Source organism: Teleopsis dalmanni, chromosome 1, assembly GCF_002237135.1.
Source record: "Teleopsis dalmanni isolate 2A chromosome 1, ASM223713v2, whole genome shotgun sequence".
Taxonomy (NCBI): Eukaryota; Metazoa; Arthropoda; class Insecta; order Diptera; family Diopsidae; genus Teleopsis; species Teleopsis dalmanni.
This window is the reverse complement of record NC_051846.1, coordinates 48,216,287-48,228,667: the sequence shown is the minus strand read 5'-3', so window position 1 is coordinate 48,228,667 and position 12,381 is coordinate 48,216,287. Positions and strand designations below refer to the sequence as shown.

The following is a 12,381-nucleotide window of genomic DNA, read 5'->3' as shown; positions in this document are numbered from 1 at the left end:
AAGCACTCATATGACATGTGGCTCTGAAATTGTATTGCAGTGGAGCTTAATGGAGTCTAGTTTAGTTATGGTTAAGTGCGTGTACCCAGCCCATTAAAGACCTTAATGAGAACCTATTTTGCAACTGCATTAACGTCCATTTAACTTTTGTTTTTATTGACAAAAGTATGAGTACAATTAAGTTAATGCATTTGAGTACTTGCCTATCTGTTGTATTAAATTGCTTCGATGTTAATCTAAACTGTTTTTAGTGCATTGACTTATCGTAATATATTCAATTTTGCTGAACCTGTGGCTCCATATATGCTAACGAGTAACAGAGCAAATGAGCTCTGAAATGAGGTGTTTTCATGTTAATTATGTTATTTAGACTTAATGCTATATATTTTCATTATTTAATTATTCATAATTCCTAGCTTAATGAATTTATAGTTTAACATTATTTTAATGTAAACAATTTTTTTAGTCTAAATAGCTTTGCTAAATGTTGGCACCATAAGAAGAATAAAAAAGAGTTTTTTTATTTAATTAAATATGATTTCAAATATTTTTAGAAATGAGGAATAAAATGAGAATTAAGTATATTTTATTTGATCACATATAGTCAACATGGGTAACAAACGATTCGCGAAAAAAATGTTCTTTATGTTCATAATTCTTTTTTATTTAATAGATAATTTATTGGAAAGAATTATTAATGGAAATAATTTGTTTTGATACTTTTCATTTTATGAAAAGCTTCTATACTCCATATTATTATTCCGATAATGAAGCTTCTTTTATTTTGACTGTTTATAAAGCAGTTTTGGGGAATTTACAAAAATAGAGTAAGAAGAAGATTATAACATAAAAACACAATAAGCTTTATAAAAAATTTGAATTATCATATGAATGATTCAATAATAAACATGCTTCAGAATTACAAACATAACTCTATCAGAACGGAAAGTTTTGGCTTCTTTTTATTGAGATATATAAGGGATAATTATGATCGAAATCCTCGAGATCAACATTCTATAAAACAAAACACTCAAGCAGCATCCCTTAATGCTTCAAACATCTTGAATAATATCTAAGGCTACAAGTTAGTGAAACGATCAGACAAAGAGAAAAAATACTTTTCATTAATTCAATTTTTCTTAATTTTGTATATTACAAATATTTTTATATTCAATTTATATTAAATACCTAGTTAAAGCGTGTCAAACAGAACGATATTTATGAAACCGCCTTCATTAATATATATCCTTAACATTTTAGTTTATTAATTGAAAGTCACCACCATTATCCTCGATTATAATCTTATAACATCATAACCGCAAGGGGGTTATGAGTTAAACGCGATGCCGTGTAATATTTTAAAAGGATACTAAATGCAACTGACACTTGGGTCACAAACAATAAATGGATTAGTATGCTTTTGCAATAAAAATTTCAGTAAATTATTAATTAAATGCAGTAGAATACCGCAGAACGCAGAATGCAGAACGTAAGGTATAGACGTATGACATATGATAACGCAAAAGCATACCATGCATTATTAATCTCGCCCCTTTGGCTACTCACGTTTCTCCACTTAAGCCAATGCATTAATGACCAAGTCCTCCGCAAATTATGCGCAAGGTGTAAGTCAATAAGTCGTGATATGATACGTTAAAGAGAACTAAAAGAACTTCAAGATAAACATTGCTAGCAAGATGAATTACTGGACTGCGACTGGCTACGCAACTGAAGAGCCTTTCTCAATATTCCACTAAAATATCGAAAAAAGTGACTGGCATTCGATAAGCCACAAGCGCATGCGTGCCGGTTGCAGTAGCATCTGTCAGTCTAGTTTATGACAAGGTAAGAAAAATTAAATGATACATGAATGAGAAAGAATTTACACCAACTTCAGAATACTACCCGTAGGCATTTATTGTCATTTTAAATGAAATTGCACTCTGTACGAAACTATTTCTGCGAATGGAAAAAAGGCTATGAATTTTAATGAGCCACCAATGCAATTTCTACAACACACGAATTCACAAAATTAATATGTAATTTTTATGTCTAAATAGCAAACACCTACTGAGTTGACACAATGATTAATGCGTTCACTATTCCAGAATATAGAATATTAATCGTTTTGTCATTCATATCAGCTTTATATTAATATTTTTAATTTGTGTTTAATACGAAAAATTAATGGCACTTTAGCATGTTGAACGTGAAATAACGGAAACAGTCGCATATGAAAACCTCAATGTCATTATAAAAGCATAAAAATAACAATGAAAATAATATTTATATATAATTAAATAAGATCTACTTCATATATAAAATAAACAACCATAAATTATATGAAGACTTTAAAAATGTGACTCCAATATGATTGTATTATGAAAGACTGCTCTTACACGGAGTATAAGCTTTATAGGATTAGGTAGAAATGCCTTGCCTTGTAAAGAAATGTCTTTACAAATCTTCTAACTCAAGCCATATATATTTTTCAACGATTTTTACATCCAGTTTAAACATCAAAAACAAGAAAAATCGCTCTTTAAAGTAATATTTTATTTTATTCTAATCCAATAATATTGTTAATTTGTAGTGAGCAAAGTTTATCGTTTGAGCAACATTATATTAATCTTATTAAGCTTTAATCTGGCTAGATGCAGCAATATTATTCCAGAGAATAATTAATCTAATACTTATACGAAAAAGAAAGTATCCTGATCATATTTTAAAAGTCCTAACTGATACAAAACAATTGCAGTAGCCACGAGTAATAAATAACGTGAACATTCATTCTATCTACCTCAATTACTGTGGTTTAATAATCACAAAATAATAGGGACTGCCATTTGTTTGTCGTAAAAAAGAGAAAATCTTTTATTATTTATAGAAACAAATGCAACTAAATTGGTCATCTCTCATTAATTATTTTTCTCGATTACTGTGACTATAACATTTCACAAAACACTTGTCCTTAAACACGCTGTCCTTAATTTCCTTAAAATACGACTACATTGAAAAACCGTCAGTATGTTAGAGACCTTTCAGAAAAAGAATTAGACCCATGTTTTATAAAGTGGGCCTAAATTGGGTCTTTCGGGCCTAAATTGGTATGTTATGCAGAGTATCACATCAGTTCGTTAATTTCATATTTTTATTATTCATTTTGTACTTTTAGATTACGCCTAAATTTAAAATGAAATATATACATACATACATACAACACAACATTGACTCAGTGACGAGCCAAAGATAGGCTTGGTTCTCTTGATTGAATCTAAGCCGACATTTGTTTTTTTCTCTCAGTCTCAATTTTTTAACTTGCATTGGAAGCAACAATAACTTTGATTTTGACGTGACACACTCTACATAACATGGGTCTTAACTGATTAAACGGTTTAGAAGAATTGCTCATTTTATCTTATTATCTCATATTATAGTATGTAATGCTCACATTAACAATTTAAATATTCACCGTTATCAAAAATTTAATTTAGTCACAGCTAAATCACAGTCAATAAAAGAAACAAAAGTTCATAGACCTAGGTTCCATACGAATGATGTGTAGAGAATCGGGTCAAACGTTGACATATTTCGAAAGTAATAAAAATAATGTTGATTGTATGATGTTTTTTTTATTGTACTTAATAATTCCGATTTATTTTTCACTAATTTCATTATAAAACAATAATATTTGGGAATTAAAAATTGTACACGTATTTTTAAAATAAAAATAGTAAGGGTCTTAGAACGTCAAAACGCTATTTAAATTCTATAAAACAACAGTGGCTATTTCCCCTTTTTGTATAATAATTTTATTACTCAGGAACAATTTCAACATGAGGTGAATAATTTTACCCCTATGGGCAACTCAATTGAATTGTAGTGCAAATGTAAACTGCTTTTAACTTTGAGCACAAATGTATCTCACTGCCAAGAAAATACTGTACACAAACTAAACAAGAGAGCATGTGTAATGAAATCAAGCTATGGAAATACAAAATGAGTGCAAGCTGAGAGTAAGCAAGTTAACATGACCAGATAATCACATAATCGATATTAGTCACATGTTAATGGTGAGCAAGATAAACATGTAAGGATAATGAGGATTACGTGTTACCACGCAGTGTGTTTGCTTATAAAACGAAACATACTATCGGCAGAGTACAGTAAAGACTAGAAGCATACATATTCCACAACAAGATTACAATATTTACAAATATGCGTGTCTACATCCACAATACGTTGAGCACATGCAACTGAAGCCAAACCATGTATGCAGCACCCCAGACACTTAGTGGTGTCCTTGCACCATTATACACGTACACATGATAATTGCTGTGAGTGAAGCGCAAACTCCTGAAATCGCGGTAGCAAGTCTTTTAAGTCGAACAATCTTCATAAAGTTAAACTGAAAACTTTTGCTAGTCTTGTTTTCTGCATTTTCCTTCGGTTTATTTCACATTCCTTTCAATTTAATATCATTACCAGGGTAGTAAAATGGCAGAAAACATTTTTCCTTATTTTTATGCGAAACTTTTGCCATGTTCTATACAAACAGTGTTAGCACATGTGTAGATACACTTGTGCATATAGACATATTGTAGATACGAGTACTCGTACTCGTACTCGTATCAGTACAGATACGTATGACCACGAAAGTTTGCAAGTTGGTTTATTTCTTTTCATTTTCGCACAAATTGAAAATTCTTACTCGCCTTTTGTGTTCTTTGTGTTTGGGAAAAATGCCTTTATTTTCTATTTTCATTTTTCATTTCGCAATTTTCACATTTATTTTAACATATTTACAAGAATTTGTGGTTTGTTTCCACATAAATAAATATACATGGGTTAACGTATACTCACACATCTAAGCCCTTTTCAATGTATAAATTTGTATTTCTGTGGAATTTTCTACTTTGTAGTTCGCATGTGTATGTGGCGGAAGAGCTTCCTTTTCAAATATCCTCGTGCCGCCATGTTTATTCAATATAATAGAGCATATTGCATATAAAAGTTTTAGTTGAGTTTCGAAAATACGTCAGAAAGAAGTTTATTAGAAAGTATTTATTGTATTTCTTTTACAGAAATTCCCTGAAGCGTATTTGAATGCGGTTTTAGACCATTAAAAAGTCAGTTTTATCCTGAAAGTTAAGTAAACCGATATTTATGCATACAAATCCGATAATTAAAAGGTGTTGCGGCTATGCAAACTCGTTCATAGCAGGAAACGGTCTGGATGAGTTGGATCAATAGACACTGTGAATATTCGTATTCAAACAGAATTCTATGCATTGGAATTTGTATATTTGAGTTTTAGTTCATATAGAACTACAAGCTTCAATTTTAGAAATTAATTAGATATGATTTGAATTTGTGGTACTTCGTACAGGCATAAAAGACACTGCAAGTTTTTTAAATTTAAAAGTAACACAGTATTCAGTTACGCATATTTTAATATTACTAATATGAGTTTAAAAATATCACATGATTTAAAATTCATGTATTTTAAAATTCCTGAGAGCCATTTCAATAACAAATGGTGTCAGATACACAGCAGTCTGTATATCTAATAAACTTACTATTACGATCAAAAAATAAAATAAAGTACACCAATTCTTAAAAAATTTGGCATATAAAGCATAATGGAGAAAGTAACTCCAAATAGCAGCTAACAGCACTTTAATGCATTGTCAAATGAGCGCGTTCGGAGAATCGAATTCGTGGCAAAATAAAAATCAATCGGTACTGCAGACATATTGTTAATCCGGAAATACGCTATCTGTTAGTTTTCAATTTTAAATATTAATATCTCAAAAACTAACCTATATTGATATATACTGTGGTAAAAAAAAGTCTTTAAAATTGCTTATTTTACTAACATCCACTGCTAAATAGGTGTGATCGGGTATGGAGAGCAGTTAATTGATTTGACTTAAATATATATATATATATATAGAAATACAAAAAAATGTTGATAAATTTAGTATGTAGGGTGTTGGACAAGCTTGGCACACTTTTGAAGTGACAAAATTATTACAAATTTTTTTTTAATCGATCGACTTCAATTATTTATTGAAATGCAGATGAATGCGTTATGATTATATATATATTTAAATACTTAAAAGGCCGCTGGGAACTACATCCGAATTAAGAAAATAAGAATTAGAGAGTTTGAAGAGTTTGTCAACATTTAACTTAATATCATTTAAAAATTATTGAATATTTTTCGATTTTTCAAAATGATAACTCTCTTCTTTTGGTTGAAAGTACTGATATGAAGATATGTATCAAATTTTAAGCAATATCTCCGTTTGTTTAATGAAATAGACATGTATGAACATCGAGAAGTTAATTTGGCAATTTTTAAAATAGCTCGATTTGATGGGCAAAGAAAATATTTTACTGTAGTGAAATTTCTGTTAAAAAACTGTTGAGAGTTTGATGCAGAATATGTTCCCAAGTGATATAAGCAGTTCGAGGAAGGCAGAAAAAACACAAAGACTTCGCTGATTCTATTATTATTTCATTTGAATCCGCCCAAATAGTTTTGAAATGTGTTTTGTGTTTAAAAAAAGTGCTAATAACACAGAACTTTATAGTAAAATATTATGTTGAAATCGGTCAAAAAGGATAAGAAGGAGTACATGTTCACTTTAAATAAGACCTGGAGACCCGGTAACAACAAAACAAACCAGCGACATTGCACAAAAGCTGATGTAAGACTAAAATTATTGCGTTAAAATTGTTCAGGAATCAAGTTCAGGATAATAACTTTCTTGGACTATAGGTGTGTGGTGTATTATGAATTCTTTTCGCCAGATATATGGGCTCATATGTCTTTATTTTTGCGCCACGACAATGCACCATCTTTGCTTCACAAAACATTTAACAAATATTATTCCACGACCATAGCATTAGCTGTATTTATCAAGATGCCACTTTAAATATTTCCTAAGATGAAAAATAATAGCGAATGGTATAAAAATTCCAGTTCTGTAGATTTATTTTAATAAAATATTCAAGAAGCAATTCTATAATAGCAGCAAAGACAGTTTTGACTTTTTATAAAAATGGTAATGAATCTATAAACGTCATAATTTACGCAGTTTCGTTTATAAATTAGTCGAATACTTATTCTTGTAAAATATCATAATTAATAGGAATAATAATTTGTTTAAAAATTAATATGTATGTAGTATGAAGTATATTACAAATACGTAATACATATATAATATACATATATTCAGACTAAGAAGCCTTTGAAAAAGTCTTTAATATTCTCTTTACTCGATAATACACCACTTCACACTGCGTTAGTTCTTTAAGATCATTTCGCCAAAAATTCAACAAAAATCATTCCATAACCATTGTATTCATCTGATGTAACAGAAGACTAGTAACGTATGGGTTTTCCCTAACCTGAAGAGATCGCCTTAGTCGTTGGAATATTAGTAATAATAATGTTATGTTAATTGAAATCCCTCTACTGTAAAATCGTACTAATAAAATATTCTAGAAGTAATTCTATTAAAGCAGCAATTACAATCTTAACACTTTATGCCACCACATAATCTCTATATATCAAATTTATAATTTACACATCATTAAATAAAAATTAATTGAATACATATGGTATTTTTAAATATTACAAAAATAATAGATGAAAATAATAATTTGTTTATAAATAAGAATATAAGTAATATGAAAATTTACAAATGACTGAAATTGTTCAGTCAGACAATACATATAAAGTCGTTCAAAAATTAACTATGTATAGTTGTTTGGTGTGTTAAGAATTCTTTCCGCCAGGCCTAACTGTTAATGTTAATGTTACTGTTAATGTTAATGTGTACCTCTTAAAAAATATCAGAATTATGGGCTACATTGGTTCTTTACCATTTCATCAAAAATTCAACAAATGTGTTTCGGCAACCGTCACATTCACACGAAGTAGTATCATGCGACTTTAAGGTATTCCCTAAGCTCTAGAGACCATTATAAATCCTTGGAATTATAACAATAACTGTTTCAGAGTACTTCACTCGTTTGGATCTCTCAAAATCTTGCGTCAGTTCTAGCCAGGAATCTAGTACATACAAAGTCTGCGGTTACAGGTTAATCTGGCTATAGCTTCAAGCAAGGAAGCTAGAATATTTTGTGATGATGACCGTACAGGTGTATACTATATGTACTATAAATTACTATAGATCTATAGAATCATAAAAATACACTTATCAATTCCATAGCTTTAAATATTTATAAAATTCTAGTAATTTAGTGAAAAGCGAGAAAATCATTTATTTTAATATATAAACCTATCTTTTTTTAATATTCATTAAAGCCAGCATAGAACGCACTCTAATCCTTTGAACGCATTCATGCTCCAATGACAGCTTTCAGTTGAAAAAGCACAATCAATAATGTAGCGAAAATAAAAAATGTACAACACATTTTTGTCCTTTCGGTTGTCATTTCAAGCGGCATAACCTTTTTAATGCCCATCAAGGCATGAATGATTACAATGTTTTCTGTTTTCGATTTTTTCTGCGATTTTTTTTTTAATTCAGAATGTTGTCAGAACGCAAATTCTCACTCACTGCTAACACTGGCACATAACCTTTTCTATGGTTCACCTTCCTCTTAGTCCAGTTGAAAAGGACAATAACCACATAGCAGCACATATTCACAGACGCGCAATGTGTCGCAATGTCCATGTCCCTTCACAGCGAGTTTAGTTCGTGTTTACGTTAATAAAATCGAAATGCTGCCCAAAAGATACGCGAAACGTGTTGTAAGGGTTACGACGGTTATAAGTCGTTGTAAGCCACAAAAGTCGATTTAAGTTTTTCCCCCATTTACGTTTTTTCAACATTGTTTTAAAACTTTTTATATTTAAACTTTGTCTACTTTAAAGACTATAAAATGTGCATCAACACGCCATTACAGCGCCATATATTCGTACGTAAAAGCCCAATATTTTGACTTTATAGATCAGACGTCTATATAAAATACAGATTCGAATTTGTGTACGCAAAAACGGAGCTTTCATTGAACGCATAAAAACATGGCAAATATCAGCAGCGCACAGTAGGAACTTTCATTTTATAAAAAAAAATTACTTACAAATACAAGGTGTTGTAAGTTTTTTCAAAAATATTTACTATATATTCCTTTGAACTCAATTTTAATTCACTTTTATTTATAAATAATATTATCAGCTGTTTATTTATTAAGAAAATGGTTACGTGACATTTCTTCTGTTTTTCATGTCTATTCAAGTGAAGCTACTTCAATCACATTAAACGTAACAACATACGAGTACATATAGCACTTCAGATTAAAACTCAACATATAATTTCGCTGGACAGTAGAGAGAAAAGCTTGACTTGTCATGAAAACAATCAATAAAGTTAGAAAACATTTATAAAGAAGGATGATATGATCTGTATATTAAATAGTACGATTGTTTATTTCCTCTTAATTATATTCACAAAATATATTTATTACTTTATTTACTTTACAATTACTTTATTTACTTCCAATTTAAATTATATACTAAAGACGCAAACTGAAAGCTAAAATTATGCTATATTTCTCTTAAAAAAAAATATTACATACGGATATTATTACCAAAGAATACTTATGCTAGATCAGGTTATTAGCATAATATTAGGTATATTCGGTAGTATTAATTTTTATGAGCAAATGATATTATAACTTCCTCTGCGACAAAATTAGCAATAGCTGTCATCATCATATTTATATATCATTTACTCTTACGAAATTCTTGACAATGTTCATTTTCTAGAACACAAATATCACAAATTTACTTCATATATTACTTTACTTATTTAAACTTATAGTAAATTAAACAGAACACAGAAAATAAATTTATCTCCATATGAGTTAATATCATTGATCTATAATAATTTATATACCTGATCTATTTCCTAATATGTTCACCCTGTTTGAACTCCGCCCATTTACAAAAAATGAAATTTCAACTTAAACATTTACATCAGACGTAGCGTCTTCCTTCCTTTTATATCCTCTTTTTTCCTTCCGTTTTATTACATCATAGTTCTCACACTTTTGTATGCCATCATACTATATAGCTTAACTTGTACACTTGGTCGTATCGTCATAAAAGTCTCTACGAAACATAAAAAGGAGTAAAAAGAAGTTAACTGCATTTTAACGCGCATTTCAATTTAGAACGGATATAATTTATAGACGACTGATTTCCATTTCCATCGCCGACAACAACTACAAGAACAACAACAACAAAGTAAACATGAACAAACGAAAACGTTAACTTCTGACTTTTGCAGCAATGAAAATAACGTGCCAAATGCGTTGTATGTTTTCCGCCTAATATTAAGGGAAATACAAGCAAAAATATTAAATGTGCCATATCTCCACTATTTTTCTTGCATTTCTTACCTAAAACTAAACGATTGTGACTACAAATGCTCTCAAATGGGTGAAAAGACTGGAAGCTAGCTGTAAGGCGTTGCCTTAATATATTTAACGATAAAAAGTTTATGGCAAAATAAACGGGTTGCAAATAATTCAATTGAATGCAATTTAATTTAGATTTTAAACTAACATAAGGAACTCAATTCTTAAACAAAATGTTAAAGCTAAAAGATATCATTTAAAATAAAAATATTTTATTACTTAAGTCAACCCAATTCAACAGACAAAATTTATAATAGAAGTTATTATTATTATTAAGACATGTTCTTTATTATAAAAATTAAAATATAAAAATTAGAACTTAGTATATTCACAAATAGTATTTATAAACGTCGTCCATTCGTCTCTGTTTCTGGCAGTAAAACGTAGCTGGTTAAAAGAATTGTTTGTTTTTGTTGCCACTAATCTTCGCCAGGTGGTTTTAGGACGACCTCGTCTCCTTACTCCTTGCGGGTTCCATTCCATGACAGCGTGGGCAATTGCATCTATCGGTTTTCTAAGTGTGTTGCCGAGCTAACCATATTTGCGTCTCTGAATTTCTTTCTCTATTGGCTTTTGTTTGGTGCGCTGCCATAGCTCTTCGTTGGAGACTCTTGCAGGTCACCATATGTTCAGAATACGCCGCAGGCTTCTATTGACAAAGGATTGTAATTTCTGAGTCGAGGACCTCGTTAGCGACCATGCTTCGCACCCATATAATAATGTCGATTTGACGCAGGTGTTGAATATTCTGATTTTAGTTTCGACGTTTACATTGTTGGTTTTCCAGACTTAGTTAAGCGACGCGAAAGTTATTATATTAAGTTATTATTTTCTATTTAATATATAAGCGAAAGACTTAATTTAAACACTTTTTACTTCATTAAACAATTACATAAATTTTTTTACATAAATTAAACAATTTCATATCATTTAAATATAAAAAAAATAATACAGTTTACAGTTTATCCATTCTGCATAATGCATTGGGATCTTTATTGACCATTATGATAGGCAACCTACATAGTAGTAAACTATTTAGAGCTATCTACGTAAACTGCTTATCATATTCCTATTAAATGTAACAATTTAATATGCAAGAAAAGAATCAACGGCATTGCAGATATAAGTATAATAGTTGAATGTGCAAAATACAAATACACATAGTTTTTATATCACTCGTGTTTCATTAGAGTGACAATCTTGTACATCAAAGCTCATTCCAGTACAAACAATGGCCCGTTGTAATATAATATATCACACACCATTAGGCATGACAAACCTGAAGAAACCTCTTAAAGTTAATAATCATAAACATCTAATGCACGAACAACGTCCTTTCGAAAAGACGCAACCTTCTTAATTTCAGTTCTTTCAGATATGTTTAGAAAGGCGGCCTCCAACTATATTGAATCTTTTTCTAGACACTGATGCACACTGATACACAATAAGAATTATAGTTGCTCATATATCCGTAGAACAACAATCCTGACAAAAGTCGTTAGAAGTTAAACCAAATCTTACAACAGTGCCTTACTAATACGTAGTTTTCTGAGCTGACTATTATAAATTCCACACAATTTAGATCAGGGCAGTCTTTTGATCTGACAATAATCACCATATACCTAAGTTTTCAACATATTTTTATACTACTTCTTCGTATAATTTATTATTTTATACAATAATTAAATATAATATTTGTATGTATTCGGTTTTTCAATGATAACATTTCGACTTCATCTAAAAAAAACAATATTTAAAAAAACAATATTAACAAAACCTTGATTATGGTTTTGTTATCATCAAAGTCAAGCTGATTATCAGCTCAACTTATAAGAGCTACAGTAATAAGTAAAATATTAATTGAAGTGTATCTTTCTGCTATCGCATACAATATTATTCAATTTTTTATGTGAATGATTC

General features: G+C 29.9%; 1 protein-coding gene across 1 annotated transcript in view; it reads right to left on the bottom strand.

Moving 5' to 3' along the window:
* Positions 1-12,381, bottom strand: part of LOC119680739 (ice-structuring glycoprotein-like) — a 23,827-nt gene that overhangs the window by 1,691 nt on the left and 9,755 nt on the right. The window lies entirely within an intron of this gene.